The sequence below is a fragment of the Elephantulus edwardii genome, unplaced genomic scaffold (genome assembly GCF_000299155.1).
Source record: "Elephantulus edwardii isolate Elephantulus edwardi_28Jun2011 unplaced genomic scaffold, EleEdw1.0 scaffold00004, whole genome shotgun sequence".
NCBI classification, from domain to species: domain Eukaryota; kingdom Metazoa; phylum Chordata; class Mammalia; order Macroscelidea; family Macroscelididae; genus Elephantulus; species Elephantulus edwardii.
This window is the reverse complement of record NW_006399754.1, coordinates 5647043-5661096: the sequence shown is the minus strand read 5'-3', so window position 1 is coordinate 5661096 and position 14054 is coordinate 5647043. Positions and strand designations below refer to the sequence as shown.

Genomic DNA, 14054 nt, shown 5'->3' with positions numbered 1-14054 from the left:
AGGGATGATAGAAGGAGAATCAATGCCTTTAAGCTGTGGTGCTGGGGAAGAGTGTTGAATGTACCATGGACTGCCAAGAAAACAAACAGATTCATCCTGAAGAGGGTTAAACCAGGCTACTCCTTGGAGGCAAGGATTCTGGGGCTTCATCTGACATACTTTGGACATGTTGTAAGGAGGGACCAGTCCTTGGAGAGGACATCATGCTTGGGAGGGTGTAGGGACAGCACAGGAGGGGAAGACCCTCTATGAGGTGGATTGATTCAGTGACTGGGGTAATCAGGATGGGTGTGTCAGAGGCAGTGCAATTGGCACAGTATAGAGCAGGGTTTGGGGCTGTTGTACATAGAGTCGCTATGAGTCGCAAACGACTCGACAGCACATAATAACAACAGCAACAACCATAATGTCTTTTTTTTTAATTTTAATGAAAGTTTATAGAGACTTTGGATTTCCATTCATTCATTGTTGCACTTTTCTCCCTGCCCACCCCTCCCCCCAGTTCACTCTTCTCTTTGAAAAGTAAAAAATAAGCCCAACAACCCAAACCTTTCATTGTTATACAACCCACCTATGTCCCCGTCCACTCCACTGTGCAGCTTTCACTATGGATTCTTGTCATGACAATAATACCTAGTCATATATTTCTCCTAAACAGTTCTCTCCTTCATCTGTTTCAATGCAGTGTACATTATTCATCCCCTCTTTCCCCCCAACCCCATTTCAGTGCTGCTTTACAACAGTGGCACTATGTAGTATTTGTCCTTTTGTTACTAAGATATTTCACTCAGCATAATGTCTTCCAGGGTCACCCATTTTGTATAATATTTCATGAGTTCCTTGCTTTTAATGCAGCGTAGTATTCCATTCTGTGAATATACCACAGCTTCTCTGTCCATTCGTTTGTTGATGGGAACTGGGGTTGCTTCTAACTCTTTGCTATTGTGAATAAAGCTGCAGTAAACATGGGTGTGCCATAATGCCTTTTTATAATAGATGTTATTGTTGTTCTTAAGTGCCTTTGAGTCATAGACGACTCATAGCGACCCTATGAATGAAAGACCTGAACACTTGTATAACTTTCATCATTTCTCTAAGTTCATAAGATTTCTGAAGGCTAGCTATTTCAGAAATGGATGCCACTCCTGCTTCCAAACTTGTTTTAATTGGGGAGCTCCACCAAAAACTGTCCACCATGGGTAACCATTACCACATTTGACACATCAGTGTCACAGTGTTTAACATCACAGCAACCATTAATTACCTCTGGACAGCAAATGGACAGAGCAGTGCTATGTCACTTAGAAAAATGTTTGACCAAAAACAATTAAAACCTGGCCCGAGAGCCACATTCTGCTGCTTCCTCAATTTCCAACCGAGAATAAAAACCCAAGGAATGGTTTAAACTCCATGAGCTCCATCATTCCGTAGTCCTCCATAATCAAGCATTCCCATTGGCTTTTGGGTGGTGAGAGTCAATGGGAATGCATGATTATGAAGGAATGTACGGCGCTCATGGAGTTTCAAAATGTCCTGGGTTTTATCTGACATGTCATTACCAAAAACTTTTTCCCAGTCTGCGGCTTCCCTTTTTACCCTGTTAGGGAAGTTTCTGGATGCGCATAGGGAAATGCTATGTGGTGCCACTGTTGTAGAATGAGGCTGGCATTGCGGTGGGGGTAAGACTGAGAAAAACTGGATGAAATATGTTTATGGCATTGAAGTCTATGGGGGAGAGAATAGTCTAAAAGTATTATATTTTAGGGCATTATTTTTATCGTAGGAGTACGCAATGAGGGTTGCAGAGTGGATTATATTTGGGGGTAAAGGGTGGGGTTTGGGGAGGTGTAGGGGGATTGTGTACCAATGAGGGAGTTTTGCTTTTCAAGGAGAGGAGCAAAGGGGGCAGAGGGGTTTGTGCGGGGAGAAGGGTGCAACAATGAATGAATGGAATTCCAAAATCTCTGTAGATGTTCATTGAAATGAAAAATAAACAAACTAAATTAAAAAACAATGTCCTAGGTTTTAAATTCGGTTGAATAATAGACATAGTAGACTAAAAACTCCTTGAGGGAACTTGAAAGCAGAATTAAAATATTATGTCTCCATTTACAAACTAGGTGAAAGTATGGCCAAATGGAAGCCTTTAAAACACGACTTTCGGTGGTTCCCCAAGTACAAGACATCGCGCCTGGCCACTCTACCTGCTACCCTCAATCCAGCCGAATATGACATCTCTCCAGAGACCCAGCGGGCTCAAACCGAGCGGCTGGCCATTAGATCCCGGTTTAAACGGGAGTATCTGCTTCAGCTCAATGACCCCAACCAAAAGACGATCATCGAAGATCCTGCCTTGACTCGTTGGGCATATGCAAGATCAGCAAATGTGTATCCCAATTTCAGGCCCCCTCCCAAGCTATCTCTCATAGGAGCTGTGTTTGGCCTTGGGCCCCTCTTCTTCTGGTACTATGTTTTCAAAAACGAGAGAGATAGAAAAGAAAACCATATCCAGGAAGGAAAATGGGAACGACTATTTAACATCTCATATTAAGTGTAACAGAGATGACTGTGTATTATTGCTTAAGTAAATCTTCTATTAATCACTAAAAAAAAAAAAAGAAACCAACCACGACTTTCACCTGTAATATGGTTTATCAGTGAGATTTTCCAAAAGGATGTAATTACACATTTAGAGATGCATCTAGCACAGTGGTAGGGAAATGGAAGGCATTCAATTTCATAATGTTTTACGTAACTTGACTTTAAAGTATCCCCTGAGCCTTTCTCCCCAATATTTTAAATATATTCTTCAAGAAAATTAATACTTTTTAATTTAATCCATTTGCTTTCCAAGTACTTTTTGTATTTTTATAAAGAATTTAAAAATATTATCAATAAGAAAGGACACAATTATGTGAATCTATATCATAGTATGAAATCTATTGTATAGAAGTTCAAGTAAAATGTTATAATAATTAAGGTCATAATTTTAGATCTAAAGGGGGTTCAGTAAAACAATTGCAGGGATTTAACAAAAGCTTCATTGCTTTTACTATCATGAAGAATGTTTAATAAATGACAATTGTTATTTTTGTTAGGTGCTACTGAGTCATGTACAACTCACAGTGAGGCTGTGAACAGCAGATATGAACTCCCACCTGTCTTACACCATCCTTATCATCCCTGACATAGTTGAACCCACTTTGGTTCTAACTGCATCAATTGATCTCACTGAAGGTCTTCTCTCTTTTGCTGGCTCTCCACCTTTCCACGCATGATGTCCCTCTCCAAACAAAAGCTTCTCCTAACAACATGACCAAACTATGTGGGACAAAGCTTTGCCATCCTTGCCTCCAAGGAGCACTCTGGATGCACCTTCTCCAAAACATACCTGTTTGTTCTTCAGTACTCTCCTCTAACACCATAACTCAAAGGCATCAATTCTTCTTCTGTCATCCTTATTAACTGTTTAGTTCTGAGATGCTTAGCAGGTGATTGAAAAAAAAACACCAACATGGTTTGAATCAGGTGCATCTTAATCTTCAAACTGACATTATTGCTCTTTAAGGCTTTGGAGAGGTCCCTGACAGCAGACATTTGCAATGTAATACGTCTCCTGACCTCCTGATTGCTGGTAGCAAGGGTGTTGATTGTGGATCCAAGTAAGATGAATTTGTAGAAAACGTCAATCTTTTCTCTATGTTGCCTGTTGGCACGGTGATGTGGATTTGTGTCTCCTTGATGTTGAGATAGAACCCAAGTTAAAGGATGTAGTTCCTGACCTTCTGCAGCAGGCACTTCAAGTCCTCCTTGTTTTCAGCGAGCAAGGTTGTGTCATCTGCATAGTGCTGTTGTTGACGAGTCTTCCTCCGATACTGATGCCACATTCTTCTTCATTGAAGTCCAGCTTCTCAAATGTGGTGCTCAGCATACAGACTGCATAGGTATGATGAAAGGATAAAACCCTGACACACACCTTTCTAGATTTTAAACCATGGAGTGTACCCTTGCTTCATTCACACAACAGCTTCTTGGTCTAGGTCCAGATTTCATACAAGCATAATTAAGTCTTCTGGGATTCCCTTTCTTCTCAATGTTAGCTATAATTTGTTATGATCCACAAATCCATTTCTTCTGCCTTTGCATAGTCAATAAAACATAAACAGACATTCTTTTTATGTTCTCTGATTTCAGTCAGGGTCCCTCTGCCATCAGTAATGATACCCCTGATGCCGTGGCCTCTTCTGAACTCATCTTGAACTTCTGGAAGTTCTCTGTCAATGAACTGTTCTAGTCACTTTTGGATGACCTTCAGCAATTATTTTGCTTGCACATAATGTTAGTTATATTGTTTGGTAATTTCCACATTCTGTTGGATCACCTTTCTTGGGAATGGGAACAAATATTGATCTCTTCCAAGCACTTGGCCAGGTAGCAGTCCTCCAAATTTTCTGGCGTAAACTGCTGAGCATATTCAAAGCTGGGTCTGTTGCTTGAAACATGTTAATTGATCTTCTATCAATTCACGGGGCCTTATTTTTCACCAATGCCTCCATTACAGCTTGAACTTCTTCCCTCATTACCACTGGCTCTGTATCTTATGCTACTTCGCGTAATATTTCATTGATGATAAATTTTTGTACAGTGACTCTGAGTTTTCTCTTCATCTTCTTTTTATGCTTCCTGGATCATTCAAGATTTTTCTCATAGCATTTCTCAGTATTGCAACTTGTGGCTTGAAATTTTTTTCAGCTTTTTCTACTTGAGAAATGCTGAATGTGTTCTTCCCTTTTTATTCTAAATGTCCAGCTCTTTTCACATTCCATTATGATACTTTTCCTGTCTTCTCAAGCCGTCCTTTGAAATCTTTTGTTCATCTTTTACTTCTGCATCATTTTGTTTTGGTTTCTCGACACTCTAGTGTTATTTTCAGAGTCTCTTCTGACATCCATTCTGGTCTGTTCTTCCTCCTCTGTAACAACCTTTTGTTCTCTTCATGGATGATTTCTTTGATGTCATCCCACAACTCATCTGATCTTCGATCATTAATGTTCAATACGACAAACCCATTCTAGAGAGGATTTTTAAATTCAAGTGGAATATTCCCAAGGTTGTATTCTGGTTCCTGTGTGTTTTCATTTTTTTTCCACTTCAGTTGAACCTTGTGCATGAGTAATTCTGTCCTAACGTCAGAACGTGGCCTGGTTTCTTCCGCTGACACTGAGCTTCTCTAATGATTCCTTCCACAGATGTAGTCTGATTTATTCTGGTGAAGTCCATGTGTAGAGTCACCATCGGTGTGTCTTAAATAAGATTTCTGTAATGAATAAATCATTGAATATACAAAATGCAATCATTCAATCTCCAGCCTCATTTCTGTCTTCAAGTCCATTAATTTCTGAAGACGACCATTCCTTCTGTTTTGTTTTCAACTTTTGCATTCTAGTTGTCAATTATTATTAATGCATCTTAGTTGATGTTAGATCAATGTCAGACCACAAAAGTTGGTAAAATTCCTCAATTTCCTCCTCTTTGGCTTTAGTTGTTGGCACTTATATTTGAATAACAATTGTATTAACAAGACTTCCTTGTATGTATATGAATAATATCCTGTCACAGCATTGGACTTCATGAGTCTTTTTAACTATGAATGCAGTTCCATTGTTTTTCAACTATTTATTCCTGGCATAGTATATCATTTGATTATCTGATTCAAAGTGGCCAATTTCAGTCTGTCTCAACTCACTGATGCCTAGAATGTATGTCTAAAAGTGTTCCATTTCATTTTCAACAACTTCTGATTTTCCTATATGCGTACTTCATACATTCCATGTTCCAGTCATTAGAGGATGTTTGCAGCTGTTTCTTCTAATTTGTAGAGACTTCTCATTTGGCCTCTACCTCTAATACCATAGCTACCTGTGTTCCTCTATTGTTTACAAGGTTTTCAAAGCACTGATACTTCAGAACTGGATGACTAATTCTGCTTCTGAGTCTGTCTTAACCTGGGAGCTCTGCTGAAATCTGTCCACTATGGGTGATCCTACTGGCATTTGAAACATTGATGGCATAGCTCCCAGTAACACAGCCATCCACCAGGTACAGCAAACTGACAGACAAGTGCTGTACTGATACGAGCAAACACTATAAGAACAAACAAATAATTTACACCTAAGCTGTAAAATAAACAGCAACGGCAAATCACTCCTCAGATTAAGCAAGCTGATGAATAGATGTGGCACCTCAAACAGCAAACCACAAAAACAATCACGCATACAAATATCACGCCACAGGACAGCCCTCTATGGTCCTGCTTGAGGAGGTGGGAACTGTCATTTCTTTGCAAATGTCCATATTCAGATTTTTTAAGTGACAATAAAATTTTGTTATGTTAAAAAAGGCACTTTGATTATTTGGCAACATATTGACAGTGTAGTTGGGTGTGTATTATTTTCTTTTTCATTGCGATTTAAGTGAACATTTATTAAACAAATTGGTTTTCTATTTATGCATTCACATACATTTTGCTTTATGACATTAATTACAATACACGCAATGTAAGTAGATTCTTCCCACTTCCTCACTATGATTCTCACATCCACTAAGCCATTTTACCCATTCTTGCCTTCTGAGCTTTTGCTATTCTTCTTCTACAGTTGGTTGTTCTAAGCAGTGAGTATCTCACATGTGTTCACCTTATAGGCCTGTCTTTTTTTTTTTGCCAACAGACAAACCAAGAAGTGAATTTTGTTCCAGGCTTGAAGAGTAACTAACAGCCCTAGCTTCATTGGCACGAACAGTTTCTGTCAGACAGCAAGCCTGGCGATTTTTACAGATTTGAGATTGTTTCACATTTTTCTTTTGCTCTGTCCAGGACCGTCTTCTGTGGTCCCACGTAGAGTGATTAGCAGCAGGAGCGAAGACATCATCTAAAAGCTCTGCTCCTTCTGCTCTCAGAGCCATGGAAGTTGAGATTCTCAGGATTCATTAAGACTGTGCATTAATTGTTTCCATGAATCTTTTATTTTCTTCACTTCTCTTTATTGTAGGCAGGGAGACACCAATAGTTGCACAATAGATGGTTGACTACAAGCTTTTAAGATCCCAGTCACTATTTAGCAAAGAAGAATGTAGAGCATAATTTTTGTGGCCTAAACTTAAACTCATATAGACTCATAGCTGACCCTCCAGCAGGTTTTCCAAGCCTGTAAAACCCACAGGAGGAGACTGACCATCGTTCTCCTGTGACGCCACCAATGGATTCACACTGCAAAAGAGGCACCATCAATGGGTGAGCAGTGCAACTCCCTGTGAGCTACACTAGCACTCTCACACCAATTGACTCTGAACTATCCAGAGACTATGGTCTTTGGCCCTGGGATCAGTAACTCATTCCTGCAGGTGTTTGGCTCTGATCAGAAGCCTGAATTTGCCCTCTATTGACTAACTTATATGGTAGAGTTCTTTGTTTGGCCTTGGCTTTTCCCAGATGCCTTCCTGCTTTTAAAAAAAAACCTATCAGATACTGAGTTAACGTCCATTTCTAGAGTCTCACATACCTGAATGAAAAGGATGACACAACCGCATTCACAATTTTCTTAGTCTTGGTACTGCAAAATTAAGTAGAAATTTTTAAAATTCCACAGCTTCCATGTTTAGTGTATATTTCCTCTAACATGTATACTTAAACAGTAAAGCCCTTTACAAATACAATTTAAAGGGAATTCTTCAGAAGCACTGTAACAAGATAGATTCTACTAAAACCTGCAAAATTCCTTTTTTATGTTCTTATGTAGAAGTAAATATGTGACTAGGACACTCAACATTATTTATTTAATAACACTTCCCTTGCCTGTAAAAGGTCTAACTCGCCATTATGGAAATAGGAAATTTGGGATCATCAACTAAAGCAAGACGGCAGAGAAGCAAAGGGGAACGTGGGAATGAACTTGTGTCTCAGTGTTTCTCTCTCATTAATGAGCTGTGTGATCCACACTCATCAAACTCAGCCAGAGTCCAGTTTCCAAAGCATAAAGGGGGAGGGGGAAATATAACATAGTTTCTTAATCCATGCATCCCTCGATGGGCACTTGTGTTATTTACATCTCTTCACTAGTGTGAATGATGCTGCAATAAACATGAGGGTGCATATATTAGTTTCTGTCGCAGTTCTTATTTCTTTAGCGTATATACTTAGTTGTACATAGGGTTTTCAGAGGCCAATCCTTCTTCCTAGAGTAGTGGGATTGCTGGACCAAATCATACTTCTACTTTCAACTTCTTAAAGAAACACCAACTTGCTTTCTCCAGTGACACACCATTTTACATTCCCATGACCAATGTTTGAGATTTCCAAACGCTCATCCGCATTTGTCGTTTACTGTCTAATACGGTACGTTTGCACATGGAATACCATGGACTGTTGATAACAATGAAGAATTCTGTTAAACACTACATAGCATGAACGGATCCAGAGGACATTATACTGAGTGAAACAAGCCAATCACAAAAGGATAAATATTGCATAAGATCACTATTCTAGAAAACTCAGGAAAGGTTTGCACATAATCATTCTAGCATGGTTACTCAGAAAGGGTAGAAAGGGAGAGGAGAGGGGAAAAATAAACCTTTATTAGGATGGGTGAAGGGAAAAGCCATCTAGACTATATATGGGTGATTGCACATTGTGGGTATTGTAATTAATGTTATAAAACACAATGTGCATGAATGGCTGATTAAAAACTAATATGCTTTGTAAACTTTCCCTCAAATCACAATTTTAAAAAGAAGATATTTGGGGGTTGGGCACAGAGAGGGTAAACAATGCTCTTGTTCTTTAATAATCATCTCTTGAAAGAAGACCATCAGTATTATGTCAGATAACATGAATGAAAAGATTCTCATTCATTTAGAGATAAAAGTGTACTTTGTAGGTAAGAAATTTCAGGAAACTACATTTGTGTAGAAACTGTATGACTCAAACCATGATATTTTAAGTTGCTTTATGTACATGTGAAAGTTTGACAATTAATAAAGATGGTCAAAGAAGAATTGATGTCTTTCACTTAGGGAGTTGACAAAAATTACTGAATATACCATGGACTGATAAGGAACAAATAAGTCTGTTTTGGAACAAGTACATGCACACCCATGTTTATCGGGGCTTTGTCCACAATAGCAAGGAGTTGGAAACAACCCAAGTGCCCATCAACAAACGAATGGAGAGAGAAGCTGTGGTATATTCACATAATGGAATACTACGCAGGATTGAAAAAGAAGGAACTCATGCAATATTATTCAAAATGGGTGAGCCTGGAGGACATTATGCTGAGTGAAGAATCTGAGTCACAAAAGGACAAATACTGCATGGTGCCACTGTTGTAAAACAGGACTGTTGTTGTTGTTGTTAGATGCTGTTGAGTCGAGTACAACTCATAGCAACAAAAGATCTGAACCCTGTCCTATCCTGTGACAGAGACTGTTCTTGTTATGCGCCGTCGAGTCTCTTCCGACTCATAGCGACCCTATGTACAACAGTCTTAAACCCTGCTCTATCTCCTGCCAACCTTATTGTCTCTGACCACCTATCCCCATTATCCCAGTGACGGAATCAATCCATCTCATCAAGGGTCTTCCTTTTCTGCACTGTCCCTCTACCCTCCCAGTCATGACATCCCTCTCCAAGGACAGATCCCACCTTGCAACATGTCCAAAGCATGTTGGACAAAGCTTCAGAATCCTTGCCTCCAAGGAGCAGCCTGGCTTCACCCTCTCAAGGACAAACTTGTTTGTTCTCCTAGCAGTCTATGGTACATTCAATAGTCTTCCCAGCACCAAACCTCAAAGGCATCAACTCTCCTTCTATTACCTCTAGTCATTGTCCACCTCTCTGATGCATAGCAAGTAATTGCAAAGGCCATGGCCTGGATCAGGAGCACCTTGGTCTCCAGATTGACATCGTTGCTCCTCAGTACTTTGGAGAGGTCTCTGACAGCAGACTTTCCCAATGCGATTTGTCTTTTAATTTCCTGGCTGCTGGTACCAAGAGTGTTGATTGTAGAGGCAAGCAAACTGAAGCAGTCAACAAGTTCAATCTCTTCACCATCTATCATGATGCTGCCAATTGGCCCAGTGGTGAGAATCTTTGTTTTCTTGATGTTGAGCTTCAATCCATTTGAAGGCTGCAGTCCTTAACCTTCCACAAGCAAGCTCTTCAGGTCCTCCTCAGTTTCAGCAAGGAGGGTTGTGTCATCTGCATAACGTAGATTGTTGATGAGTCTACCTCTAATCCTGATGCCACACTTCTCCTCATAGAGCCCAACCTCCTGGGTAATCTGCTCCTCATACAGATTGAAAATATATGGAGATAGGACACATCCCTGTTGTACACTGTTCCCAAGTTTGCACCATGCAGTGTTTTCTTGCTCTGTTATGAAAACTACCTGCTGTTCTAAGTTTCACATGAGCACAATCAAGTGTTCTGGGATTCCCATTCTTCTCAGAGTCACCATGGCTTGTTGTGATCCCCACAGTTAAACTCCTTTGCATAGTCAATGAAACACAGACATTCCTCTGGAATTCCCTGCTTTCAGCTAAGATCCATCTGACATTAGCTATAATATCCTTAGTGTCACAGCCTCTTAGTTGATGAAAATTCTCCCTGGAGTTTGAAGAGGAGCCTCCCAGTGCTCTTTGTTTAGCTCGGTTCTCAGTTGAATGTACTTCCTTTAGGAACCTCCCATGGGGGTGGCAGCAGGACAGAGTGACTCTAGTAAACAACTATTATTCTAATATAATGTATCAAAATTCTTTTTATTGCATATAGAACACTCACTAACAATTCTTAAAGGACTCGCTAAGAAAATAGAAACTACTACTTCAAATTCATTTTAGGAAACTAGCATTACCCTCACATCAAAATCAATAAAGATGAAACAAGAAAAAAAATCCAAATAAAACCCAAACAAAACTCACCAAAAAATTATCAGCATTCTTCATGAACACAAATGCAATATTGTTTTTGTTGTTGTTATGTGCCATCAAGTTGCCTGCAACTCATAGCAACCCTATATACAACAGCGCTGAACCCTATCTTATCCTGAGCCAGTCTCATTGTCTCTGACACATCCAATCCCATAGCCCCAGTTATCATGCCAATCCTACTCATCTGAGGTCTTTCTCTCCTGTGCTATCTCTCCACCCTTCCAAACATGAGTTCTTCTCCAAGGACAGATTCCTCCTGGACACATGCCCAAAGTATGTGAGATGGAACTTTAAAATTCTAGCCTTCAAGGAGAAATTGGGTTTCAACCTCTCCAAGACAGACTTCTTTGTTCTCTTGCTGGTCCATGGTATGTTCAAGACTCTTCTCCAGCACCACAACTCAAAGGCATTGATTCTTCTTCTGTCATCCTTATCACTGTCTGGCTCTCTGATGTATAGCATGTAATGGTGAAGACCATGGCCTCGATCAGGCACACCTTAGTCTCCAGTCTAAGATTATTGTCTAAAGAACACGAACTACTTAGGGGGATTCTAGCAAGAGAAGGCCTACATATATAACTAGTTCCTGGACTTTGGAGGCTTCATATTCTACTTCAGTATGTAGGATCTCCTTCTTTCTGTCTCTTCTATCGAACCAGTCTCAAGTCCCTCAAACACCTCCTTAACCGTCCTGTACCATAAATGTCTATCCTTCCCCTTGGATGGGGTTCACATAACAGTGTTCCTCAGGATGGGCTCCACACATCCAGGGTATGTCTCTCCATCTGGACAGCAGTCCTGATGGTGGCAGAGGTCTGGGTGGTCGGGGACAGACTGAGGCTCTAGTCACTTATCCTTTCCTGGGAGGGCTCCTCCGTTCCCTGTGTACTGCTAGCTCCCTTGCTTTCACATACAGTTCCCTCCCTTCCTTGGCCTGCTCCAGTAGACATAAACATACATGTGAATAGCTTTCTGTAGTGACCAAGGGTTACAAAGGGACTAGAAGTAAGAAAGTCTCCCTTTTACCACATGTCGCTGCTCTTCCCAATTAGATGTAAAGAGAGGAGGGTTACACACAGGAGTCTACAGAGAGAAGACTTAAAAGATGGTGTCAGGGAAGCTCTTGAGGATACACCTTGCAAGCCCGCAACAATAACCTCATTTCCTTTCAGTCTCTGTTTCCCCCATTCCTCTATTCTTCCTTCCCTCTTGCCATTCTCTCTCTTATTTTCTGGGGTGTACGTGTATACGTGAATATCGCTCACCTCTCATGGATGTCTCTATCAGAGAAAGGTGGTTTTATTTCACTCTTGACAATTCTAAAAGATTAAAAAAATGTACACAGTCAGACACCATGTGATTTCGGACTCACCCCCACCATTAGCTACAACTGCCAACTGGTTGAACCATAAAGACCAGCATTTGCTTTTTCCCCCCCCTAGAAAAAGGTCGAATGTTTATAAAAAAGGTAAAAAGCTCAAACTCATTCTCATTGAATCAAAATCAACTCAGAGCTGACCCTGCAGCAGCTCTCTGAGGCTGTAAATCCCACTGGAGGAGATATGCCATCTCTCTCCCCTGGAGGCACTGCTGGGCTTAACTGTCAGAAAAGCACTGCCTGTGGGTTTGTATACAACTCCTTACGGATGATGTCACAGAGCTAGAATTCAGGTGGAGTTCTTTATTAATATAACTACCCCATGTCTCCTGGGGGGGTGTATACACAAACACATCTTACCTTTCATTGATAGCTCTATCAGAAATGACTGATGACAGTTCATCCTGAATAATTCTAAAAGATTAAAAATGTGCACAGTCAGACAGCATGTAATTTCACCAGCTTTTTTTCCAATAAGCTACAATTGTGAACTGATTGAAACATAATTCATGTATAAATGAATCACATAGAACGTGGCATTTCATTTCTCCCTAGAAATAAGGCTCCACATGGTTGAAATGAAGATCTTGGACCAATCTGAAATATTTAACGGACCAAGAGTTAAGCAGAGTTATTTATGAATAAAACTCATCTTCACCTCTACTATCTGATTTAATATTACGTCCTTTTCAATTTCAGTCTGCAAGATCTCATTCTTTTTATCCCTTGTTATTTCATTACTTCTTAAGTCCCTTCCATATCTCCTTACACGTCATGCAATATGGACATATGTCTGCCCTTCCGTCTGCACAGGGTTCACACACTGAGTGCTTGAGAAGAGGCTCGCTGCAACATCACAGTGGATCTCCTCTAATTTGGACACCAGCCTTGATATGGGTGCAACTCTAGATGGTCAAGGATAGACTAAGCTCTGTTAACTTTAACCTCTCTCTTCCCCCCCCACCTCCATCGTCATTTGAAAGAAAGTTTACAAAGCATATTGTTTTTTCAATAAATCATCCATGGACATTTTGTTCCATAATTTCAATTACCATACCCACAGTAATTGATCTCTACTTAGACCATATCATCTTTTCCTTCACCCACATTAATAAATAGTCGTCTATTTATTATTAATTATCTTTTGCTCCCCCCACCTTTCTCTCCCTGGTAACCATACATTTACAAGTCTCTCTGTGTGTAAATCTCTCTTTAGCTTTTTATAATACTATTTTTATACAATATTTGTCCTTTTGTGACTGATACATTTAATTCAGCATAATGTCCTCTAGATACACCCATGTTATGGTCTGTTTCACGAATTGCCATTGTTGCATAATATAAATGTACCATAGTTTCTCCAGGCATCCAGGTTATTTCCAACACCCTGCTACTGTGACTAGTGCTGCAATCAGCATGGGTGTGCATATAACTGTTTTATATCTACATCTATTTCCCACCTTTCTCTGCTGTCAGCAGTACAGGTTACTGATGTTGATTCACATGAGAGATTGCTAAAGGTTGAAAAATAGACATAGTTAGATACCTAGATTTTCTTATATTCAGTATTTTGGCTCAAAATTACTCTAAATCTTATAAAATGTAACCCTAAAAAATTTTGTGTAAATCAGTAATTTTCAATTTTATGTATTTTTTCCTTGTTGTTATTGTTATGTGTCATCGAGTCACTTGC

The 14054-nt window shown here is 39.9% G+C and overlaps 1 pseudogene; it reads left to right on the top strand.

Moving 5' to 3' along the window:
* The first annotated feature begins 2128 nt into the window (after positions 1-2128).
* LOC102852135 lies at positions 2129-2551 on the top strand (annotated as a pseudogene).
* The last annotated feature ends 11503 nt before the right edge of the window (positions 2552-14054 follow it).